This window comes from Cavia porcellus, unplaced genomic scaffold (assembly GCF_034190915.1).
Source record: "Cavia porcellus strain 051 isolate PalLab524CR breed Dunkin Hartley unplaced genomic scaffold, mCavPor4.1 scaffold_28, whole genome shotgun sequence".
Lineage (NCBI taxonomy): Eukaryota > Metazoa > Chordata > Mammalia > Rodentia > Caviidae > Cavia > Cavia porcellus.
Window position 1 is genome coordinate 5686773 of NW_026947511.1, and position 9434 is coordinate 5696206.

The 9434-nt window shown below is 35.2% G+C and overlaps 1 pseudogene; it reads left to right on the plus strand.

Annotated features, from left to right (window-relative positions):
* Positions 1-8958: 8958 nt before the first annotated feature.
* Positions 8959-9063, plus strand: LOC111754573 (small nucleolar RNA SNORA2/SNORA34 family; annotated as a pseudogene).
* The last annotated feature ends 371 nt before the right edge of the window (positions 9064-9434 follow it).

Genomic DNA, 9434 nt, shown 5'->3' on the forward strand with positions numbered 1-9434 from the left:
TGGAAATGCTAAATGAACAATATAAGAAACAAACAGAATGCATGAAGCAGATTCAAAAGATATACAGGAAATCAAAACTTCTATTGAAAGCTGACAAAACTACCTCAATGAAAGTGAAGGTAGAATTTCAGACCTCGAAGACAAGATTGCAGCTAGTGAACAGGAAAGGAAAGATCTTTTAAAAATAACAAGGAATCAGTAAATAAGAGTTCAACAGCTACAAGATGATGCAAAGAAAAACAACATAAGATTGATAGGAATAAATGAAAAAGGAAGTGACAACGCAAATGATATCAAGAGGCTATTTAAAGAAGTAATAGCTGCAAATTTCCCCAACAGGAGAATGGAAACAGGAATACAGATAAAAGAACCATATAGAACAAATTTCCATAACCAAAATAAAACTACACTCAGACATATAATAACATCCCAGAGGCTAACGTAAAAACAGACTATTAAAAGCTGTTAGGGAGAAGAGACAGATTACTTATAAAGGAAAGTTTATCAGAAACACAGCAGACCTCTCAACACAAACAATGAAGTCAAGACAAGCACGGAAGGAAGTATTTCAGATCCTAGAGGAAAATGATTTCCAACCCAGATTGATGTACCCTGAAAAACTGTCCTTCAAAATGGATGGAGAAATAAGATACTTTCATGACAAAAACAGCTGAAAAACTTATGTCCACCAAGCCAATCCTACAAAGAATACCAAAAGACATTCTAAATAGACGTGGGAAAAAACCATTAACCAAGGCAAACAATTAAACAGAGTGGAAAGGTAAAGACTCAACAGCTGAAAGATAGCATGTCAAAAATAAACCAATATATATCAGTTATAATCATTAATGTAAATGGCCTCAATTCACCAATTAAAAGAAACAGACTGGCAGAATGAGAAACAACATCCAACCATATGCTGTATACAAGAAACTCATTAGAGACTTCCAGAAGAACATGGCAGATAGATAGCAGCAGCTATGGAGGCTCTCTGAGATACCCTGCTTAAAATCCAGGAATGGTGCAGTACGAGGAGTCCTAAGCAGGGGGAGATACACCCTGCTGACCCAGGAATGAACTAAGCTAAGAGAAACCAACTGGAAATATAATCCTGGTGCTATACAGGAACAGATAAAATCTCAACCCAGAAGCTAGAACCCGCGCCACTGGAAGCCACAATTAGAACTTCCTGCTGCCACTGCTGCATCCAAATCTGCAAGACAGGGAAAGAGACGCGCGAAAGCTCTGAGAGCTGGAAACTGCGAACAGAGTTGAGAGCAGGACTAGTAGGAAGCCCTACATCGACTTGCGGTGAGTGAGCAGAACGGGAACCCTTTCATAGAGTAGGAGGCTCCAGCAAAGGACACACTGGGACTGGGCAGACTTGCTGGAACAGGATGCTGCAGTGACATTAGCCGCATATTCCCCTCTCAAGCAGGATTGGTGGGGAGTGCCTGGCTTGAGTGACACCGCTGACTAAGACCCAGTAGGCTAGCCCAACCCAGGTCCCAGCACCTGGAAGTGCACCCTAGCAGTGAAGCCTTCGGTAGGTTGACCTGGAGGGGCGGGCCCAGCAGAGGCTGCCAAAGTCTGTGTCTCCCTAGTACAATGCAGTGGGTGGGAACACCTAGCCGGTGCAATTCAAACAAACTATAACTGACAAAGAGAAAAAAATTGGGCCTCCTTCATTCACTTGTATGGAAGGAACAAAATGTATGGGAAGATGAAACAACGAGAAAGGGTCCTCAGTCCCCAATCCTGAGAACACTGATCCAGGAAAGGGAAACAGAAAGGAAGACAGAAAACATGCAATATCAGACACAGAACCAATAGACATAAAGCGATATCTCCAGAGCCTCATACACGAGTTTAAAAATGAAGTATTTAATGAAATAAAGCAAGATATAAGTAGAACAGTTAGAGAAATGCTAAGCAGCGCACAAGAAAAAAACAGATCAAGGAATGGAAGAACAAAAAAAAAAGGGGGGGAGAATTGTTTCATGGAGAAAATAGAGAAAACATAGAATATGTGAAGCAGGTTCAAAGACATTACCAGGAAACTAAAAACTCTATCGAAAACAGGCATAACAGCTTGAAAGAAACTAAGGATAGATTATCTGAATTGGAGGGCAGATTTGTAATATGGGAGCATGAAATGAAAAACTTCTTACAAACAACAAGAAAACAAACAGCAATGATACAAAGGCTAGAAGATGATAAGAGGATCTATAAGAATTAAGAACATAAAAGAAGAAGTAGGGGGGCTGGGGATTTAGCTCACGGCATAAGCACCTGCCTTGCAAGCAGGGAGTCATGAGTTCGATCCCCAGTATCAATAAAAAAGAAAAAGACAAAAAAAAAAGAAGAAGAAGAAGAAGTAGGGACACAAACAAATGGAGTACAGAAGCTATTCACAGAAATAATCCAAGAGAATTTCCCTAATTTAGCAAAAGGTAAAGATACTGAGATGTATGAGGCATACAGGACCCCAGCCACCTACAACCCAAACAGAGCTACACTCAGGCATATAATAATCAAAATTCCAGAAATCCAATATAAGAACAGAATACTAAAAGCCGTCAGAGACAAGAAACAGATCACTTACAAGGGAACACCCAACAGAATTACAGCAGACTTCTCGGCACAAACCATCAAATCATGAAGAGTGTGGGGGGAAATAATTCAAGCTTTGAAAGATAATAACCTCCAGCCAAGATTGACATATCCTGCACAACTGTCCCTAGAAATTGATGGAAAAACAAGGTGCTTCCAGGATAAAGAGGAACTAGGGAAATCTGCAACCACCAATTCAACACTACAGAAAATATTGCAGGATATTCTAAAAAAGGAAAATACCAAGACACCAGAAATAGTGGCAGAGAGGCCACAATGAATGGAGCAGAAAGCGAAATGAAGAAGACAAACTGACAACAAACGACAGAAAAAGCTCAACAGAAATGAGGCAGAGAAGATTGGATGGTAGGAACAGCTATTTTGGAGAAAACAAGACATCATAATACCTAGTGCTGATTTAGTATCATTTTGCTTTGAAGTCCCATCAAGCTTTTATTCTTCTGTCTCTATCAGTCTTAACAGGTTGTATCTTATTGGATTTTATTATATGTGATAATATAAGCAAAAATTTTTATACAAGGAGATTATGCAGAAACCATTGTTCATTTTCTGATAGTTGGTTCTAAATATCCTGTAATACTGTCATTCTCTTGAATGGTTTTACATTCTTTTGATATGTTTGGTGCTACAGTATATGAAGTTATACTCAAAGATTTCAAGGAAAGAGACACTATGGTAACTTCTTTTATGTCAGGATATCTTGTGGTGAAACACTATTTTGCTTAAATGGCTATGCTTTGACCTGCGCTATTTTGTTGTTATGCCCTCTTTTATCTCAGTCTCTTTTTTTTAAATTATTTACTTTTTTATCTTTTTAATTAAGGGAAAAATAAAAAATAGCAGGATATATTATAGTAACCCACTTTGATTTCCTATTAACTTGATTGGAAATCCTGTATATCCCTCACCATCTTGCTTTGACTGATTTTCCTCTATTCTGCTTTGCTTGATTGTACCAAGTTCGAAAGTATAGGCAACAACTGTAAAGACAATAAGATTCATTATGACGCCCATTCCGGTTGACTATTATCTTCTTTTAAAGTCCTATAATGTCTCCAATGTTTTGGTTTTATTCTTTACTGTTTGCTCAATTTTATTATAACTGATGATATAGGCAGTTCTTTTTAAGATAGCAAGAGGCAGTATGGTAACCATTGTTGATCACCTAGTATTTTGTTTTTACATTATTTATTATGTCCATCCTTTTGATTGACTGACTCTGTTCTGTTATGTCACGTTTGGTTTTATTCTCTTCAAAAAAAAAAGTAGTAAGTACTGTGGGAGTAATAAAACCCAAAATGCATAATTATTGTACAAAAGAAAGGAAAAATAAGTGCTCTAAAAAATATAACCACATATATATTTATTTAAGTGTATAAGATAGATAACCATATTACTGAGTTTTGTTGGATCATTGAACAAAACTGTTTCCAGTCTCACTGTTTGAAAGTCCACTTTATATGTTTTAATTTTGTAACTTGAACAACTATTTCTAAGATAACAATATGTAATCTATTAACTAGTGATTTTCTATTTATTTTTTCTGAAATTCTGTATAACTTGTACCCTATTTCTGTTTTTTTCTTTTTCTACTTAATAAAAAAGAATATAACTGCATATATATTTAAGTGTATAAGATAGATAACCATATTACTGAGTTTTGTTGGATCATTGAACAAAACTATTTTCAGTCTCACTGTTTGAAAGTCCACTTTATATGCTTTAATTTTGTAACTTGAACATCTATTTCTAAGATAAAAATATGTAATGTATTAGCTAGTGATTTCCTATTTATTTTTTCTGAAATTCTGTATAACTTGTACCCTTTTTCTGTTTTTCTTTCTTTTTCTCCTTAAATAAAAAAAAAAAAAAAAAAAAGAAACTCATCTAACCCAAAAGGAAACTCATGGTCTGAAAGCTAAAGGATGGAAAACAATTCTTGATGCAATTGGAACCCCAAAAAAGCAGGGGTAGCTATTCTGTTTGCAGACAATATGAACCAAGAATTATCCAAAGAGGTAAAGAAGGTCACTATATACTAGTTAGGGGAAAACTTCAAGAGAAACAGATAATAATCAAATATATATGCACCAAATTTGGGAACACTCAGCTATACAAAACACATTTTAACAGAAATGAAACATCAAATAATCAATAACATAATCATAACAGGAGACCTAAACATGCCAAAGGGACAGATCAACCGACAGAAAGTCATCAAAAAAGTAACAGAACTGAATCAAACCTGAGTACAGATGGACTTGGTGGACATATACAGAGTGTTCTACCCAACAACATCAGAATGTACCTTCTTCTCAGCAGCACATGGGATAGTCTCTAAAATACATTAGCCCACAGAACATGCTTAAGTGAGTGTAAAAGAATTGAAATTATCCCATGCATCTTATCAGATCATAGTGACATGAAACTAGAAATTAATGATAAAACACCAAATTAATGACACGAACCCCACAAACACATGGAAATTGAATAATATACTCCTGAGCAATCAGTGAGTCACACAGGAAATTAAATAAGAAATTAAACAATATCTACAAGCAAATGAAAATACAAATACAACTTACAATAACCTAAGGGATGCAATGAAAGCAGTTCTCAGAAGAAAATTTATTGCGGTTAATTTCCACTCAGTAAACACAGAATGAACACAAACAACCTGATGCTACACCTCAAACATCTAGAAAAAGAAGAGGAAATCAAGCCCAAAGCCAAAATAAGGGAGGGAATAATAAAGATCAGAGCAGAAATCAATGCAATAGAGACTAAGAAAACAATCCAAAGAATCAATGAATCAAAGAGTTTGTTGCCCCTAAGCAACCTTATTTTAAAAAGAAAGAAAAAACTCAACTTCAGGTAATAAGGAATGCAAATGGCAAAATTTCTACAGACTCTGTGGAAATACAGAAGATCATCAATATCTACTTTGAAAACCTTTACTCTCATAGGTTTAATAACACCAAAGAAATGGATAGATTTTTAGAAACATATGAATTACCAAAGTTGGATCAAGGAGATGTAAAACTGCTGAGTAACCCAATTTCAATTAATGAAATTGAAAATGTAATTGGAAGCTTACTAACAAAGAAAAGCCCAGGTCCTGGTGGATTCACAGCTGAATTTTACAAGAAATTCAAGGAAGACTTAATTTCAATACTCCTCAAATTCTTCTATGAAATTGAATGGGAAGCAAGTCTCCCTAACTCATTCCTGGAAGCAAATATTACGCTAATACCAAAACCAAAGAAAGAACCAACCAACTAAAAGAACTACAGGCCAATCTCTCTAATGAACATAGATGCAAAAATCTTCAATAAAATATTGGCAAACAGGATGCAGCAAATCATCAAGTAAATTATACACCATGACCAAGTAGGATTCATCCTAAAAATGCAAGAATGGTTCAACATGTGCAAATCAATAAATATAGTCCACCATATCAATGTAGCCAAAAATAATAATCACATGATCATTTATATAGATGCAGAAAAAGCTTTTGATAAGATCCAACACTTTTTCATGATAAGAACCTTACAGAAAGTTGGAATAGATGATCTTTTCTTCAATATGATAAAAGCCATCTATGACAAAATAATAGCCAGCATCATAATAAATGGCCAAAACCTGAAAGCTTTTACCCTAAAATCAGGCACAAGACAAGGATATCAATTATTACCACACCTATTCAATATATTGCTAGAAATACTAGCAGAACAATTAGACAAAAGAGAAATAAAAGGAGTAAGGATAGGAAAGGAGAAGTTAGATTATCACTATTTGCAGATGATATGATACTCTACATAGATGACCCCCTAAACACCATTGAAAGCCTCCTAGCTATAATAAATAAATTCAGTTATGTAGCTGGATACAAAGTCAACACTCAAAAATCAACAGCATTCTTATACACTAACACAAAATCACTGAGAGAGAAATAAGAGAAGATACACCCTTCACAATAGCATTCAAAAAATGAAATGAATTGGGAATAAATCTAACAAAAGCAGTAAAAGATTTATTCAAGGAAAATTATAATACCCTGAAAAAGAAAGCAAAGAGCACCTCAGGAAATGGAAAGATAGCCTTTATGCATAGATAAAAACAAATAATGCAATCCCAATCAAAATGCCACTAGCATACCTCACAGATCTAGAAAAATCATTCCTAAAATTTATCTGGAACCAGAACAGACCTAGAATAGCAAAGGAAATTCTGAGCAACAAAGGCAAGGAAGGAGGCATCACAATCCCTGACTTGAAGTTATACTACAAAGCAACTGTAATAAAATCAACATGGTACTGGAATAAAAACAGACCTGAAGATCAATGGAATAGATTAGAAGATACAACAACAACTACAAACATACTCAGCCACCTTCTTTTTGACAAAGGGGCCAAATGCATTCACTGAAATAAAGATAGTCTCTTTAATAAATGGTGCTGGAAAAACTGGCTCTCCATATACTAAAAACTAAAACTAGACCAATGCCTATCACTGTGTACTAAACTAAAGTCAAGGTGGATCAAAGACCTAAATATTAAAACAGAAACACTAAATCTGCTGGAAGACAGTGTAGGTAGAAATCTTAAATACCTAGGGTAGGCAGAGAATTCATGAACAAAAATCAAACCACATGGGAAATACTTCCCAGAATCAATAACTTAGATTATGTCTTATTAAAAAGCTTTTGCATGTCAAAAGAAATCTCCAGTATAATGAAAAGAAAACCCATAAGTTGGGAAAAAGTCTTAGTCAACTGTCCCTCAGACAAAGGACTTCTGTCTAGAACATGTAAAGAGTTAAAAAAAAAAAATCAGACCTCCGAAATTCAAAGACTTAATCCAAAAATGGGCATCTGAGATGAATATATAGTTTTTAGAGGAAGAAATACAAGTGGCAAAAAAATACATGAAAAAAACATTCAGCATCATTGGTTATTAGAGAAATGCAAATTAAAAAACCACACTGAGATTCCATCTCACCCCAGAAATAATGATCAGGATTAAGAAAACTACCAATTACAAATGCTGGAGGGGCTGTGGGGAAAAGGGAACTCTTCTGCACTGTTGGTGGGAGTACAGACTGGTGCAACTACCGTAGAGGTTCCTCCAAAAGCTGGGATTGGAAGTCCCATTTGACCCAACTATTCCACTTCTGGGCATATTCCCAGAAGAATTGAAAACATCATACCACAGTGATAGATGTGCACCTATGTTTATGGCAGCACAATTTGTAACAGATAGATCTGGGGAACAATCTAAATGCCCATCAACTGAAGAATGGATAAAAAAATGTGGTATTTTTATACAATGGAGTACTACTCAGCTATAAAGAATTATCACATTGAGATATTTATAAATAAATGGATAAGCAAACTCACATGTGTAAATACCATATTTTCTCCCTAGTGTAAGAAATGGTAAGAGTACATAAGATACAGAATTCTCAATAAACGCAATGAGAGCATAAGAACCTGCTCAAAGGGGAAAAAATAATATCTCAGGTAAAAGGAGCAAATAAAAAAGGAAGGGAAAAGAAAACAATATTTAAAATTGTATAAACACACAGGATAGCTAAGATGGTTGTGATACAAATTCTATAAGTTTTTGGAACAAAACAGTTAACATTTGTAAGATTGGAACAATTTTGCATATTAATACCTGGTGATCTGAGGAACTCTTGAATATCATTATGTAAAATAAAAACCTTAGTTATGCTCCTACCACCTTGTTTTGAAATCCTATATCAGTGTTTTGGGCTCTTTGCTATTGTTATTTATTTGTCTTTTTTGTTTTGTGTTTCTCTGGTAATCTGTTTTGTTTTGTTTTCTTCTCTAATACAGAAAGGATATGTATACATGTAGAGGCTTATACATGCATAGAACTTCTCTTAAACAGTTTATGAGAATCAGTTTTATTATGCATGATGAAATGAACAGCTACTTTGAAGAAAAAAGAGACATTATAGTATCCATTGCTGATTCTGTATCGTCATGCTGTGAAATCCAGTAATGCTTTTATTCTTTGTTCAGAGTGGTTTTAGTTTGTTTTGTATTAATTTCAACATACATGAAGGTATGGACAGCTATTTTGAAGAGAACAAGAGACATACGGCAGCCATTGTTGATTTTCCTATTGTCTGGTTTTGAAGGCCTATAATACCTTTATCACTCTGTTTTTATACTATTTTGTTTGTTTGTATGAATTCATTGCATGAGAAGATACAGACAACTATTTAGAAGTAAACAAGAGACATTATGGTAGCCACTGTAGATCTCCTATTGTCTTGCTTTACAATCTGTGTCTCTTGGCCCTGAATTAAGGCCAGCAGCTTCCTGACGCTGTTGGTTTCAAGCAGGAGCCTAAAGAGATGTCTTTCTATGATCTGTTAGCCATTCTTGAAGCAACTCCCCCCACACACACACACTGTGAGTGCTTGTGAGCATGACAGGCTACGGTAGCCCAGGAAGGGAGCCACCGTTGTTCACTGGCACCCATGCCACTGGAGCACTGGGAAACCATGCAACCCTCTCCACTGCCTATTTTGTTTTGTTGAACTTCAATATACATGAAAGTATGGGCAGCTATTTTGGAGAGAATGAGAGACTACGACAACCATTAGTGACTTCCCTATTGTCTGAAGACCTAAACCGCCTTCCTCATTCTGTTCAGATCAGTTTTTTTCTTTTTTTTAAATTTTATTTAAAGAAAGACTAAAGAAAATAGAAAATAGGTAGAAATAATACATACATTCAGAGAAAAAATAAACAGTAAGAAATCACT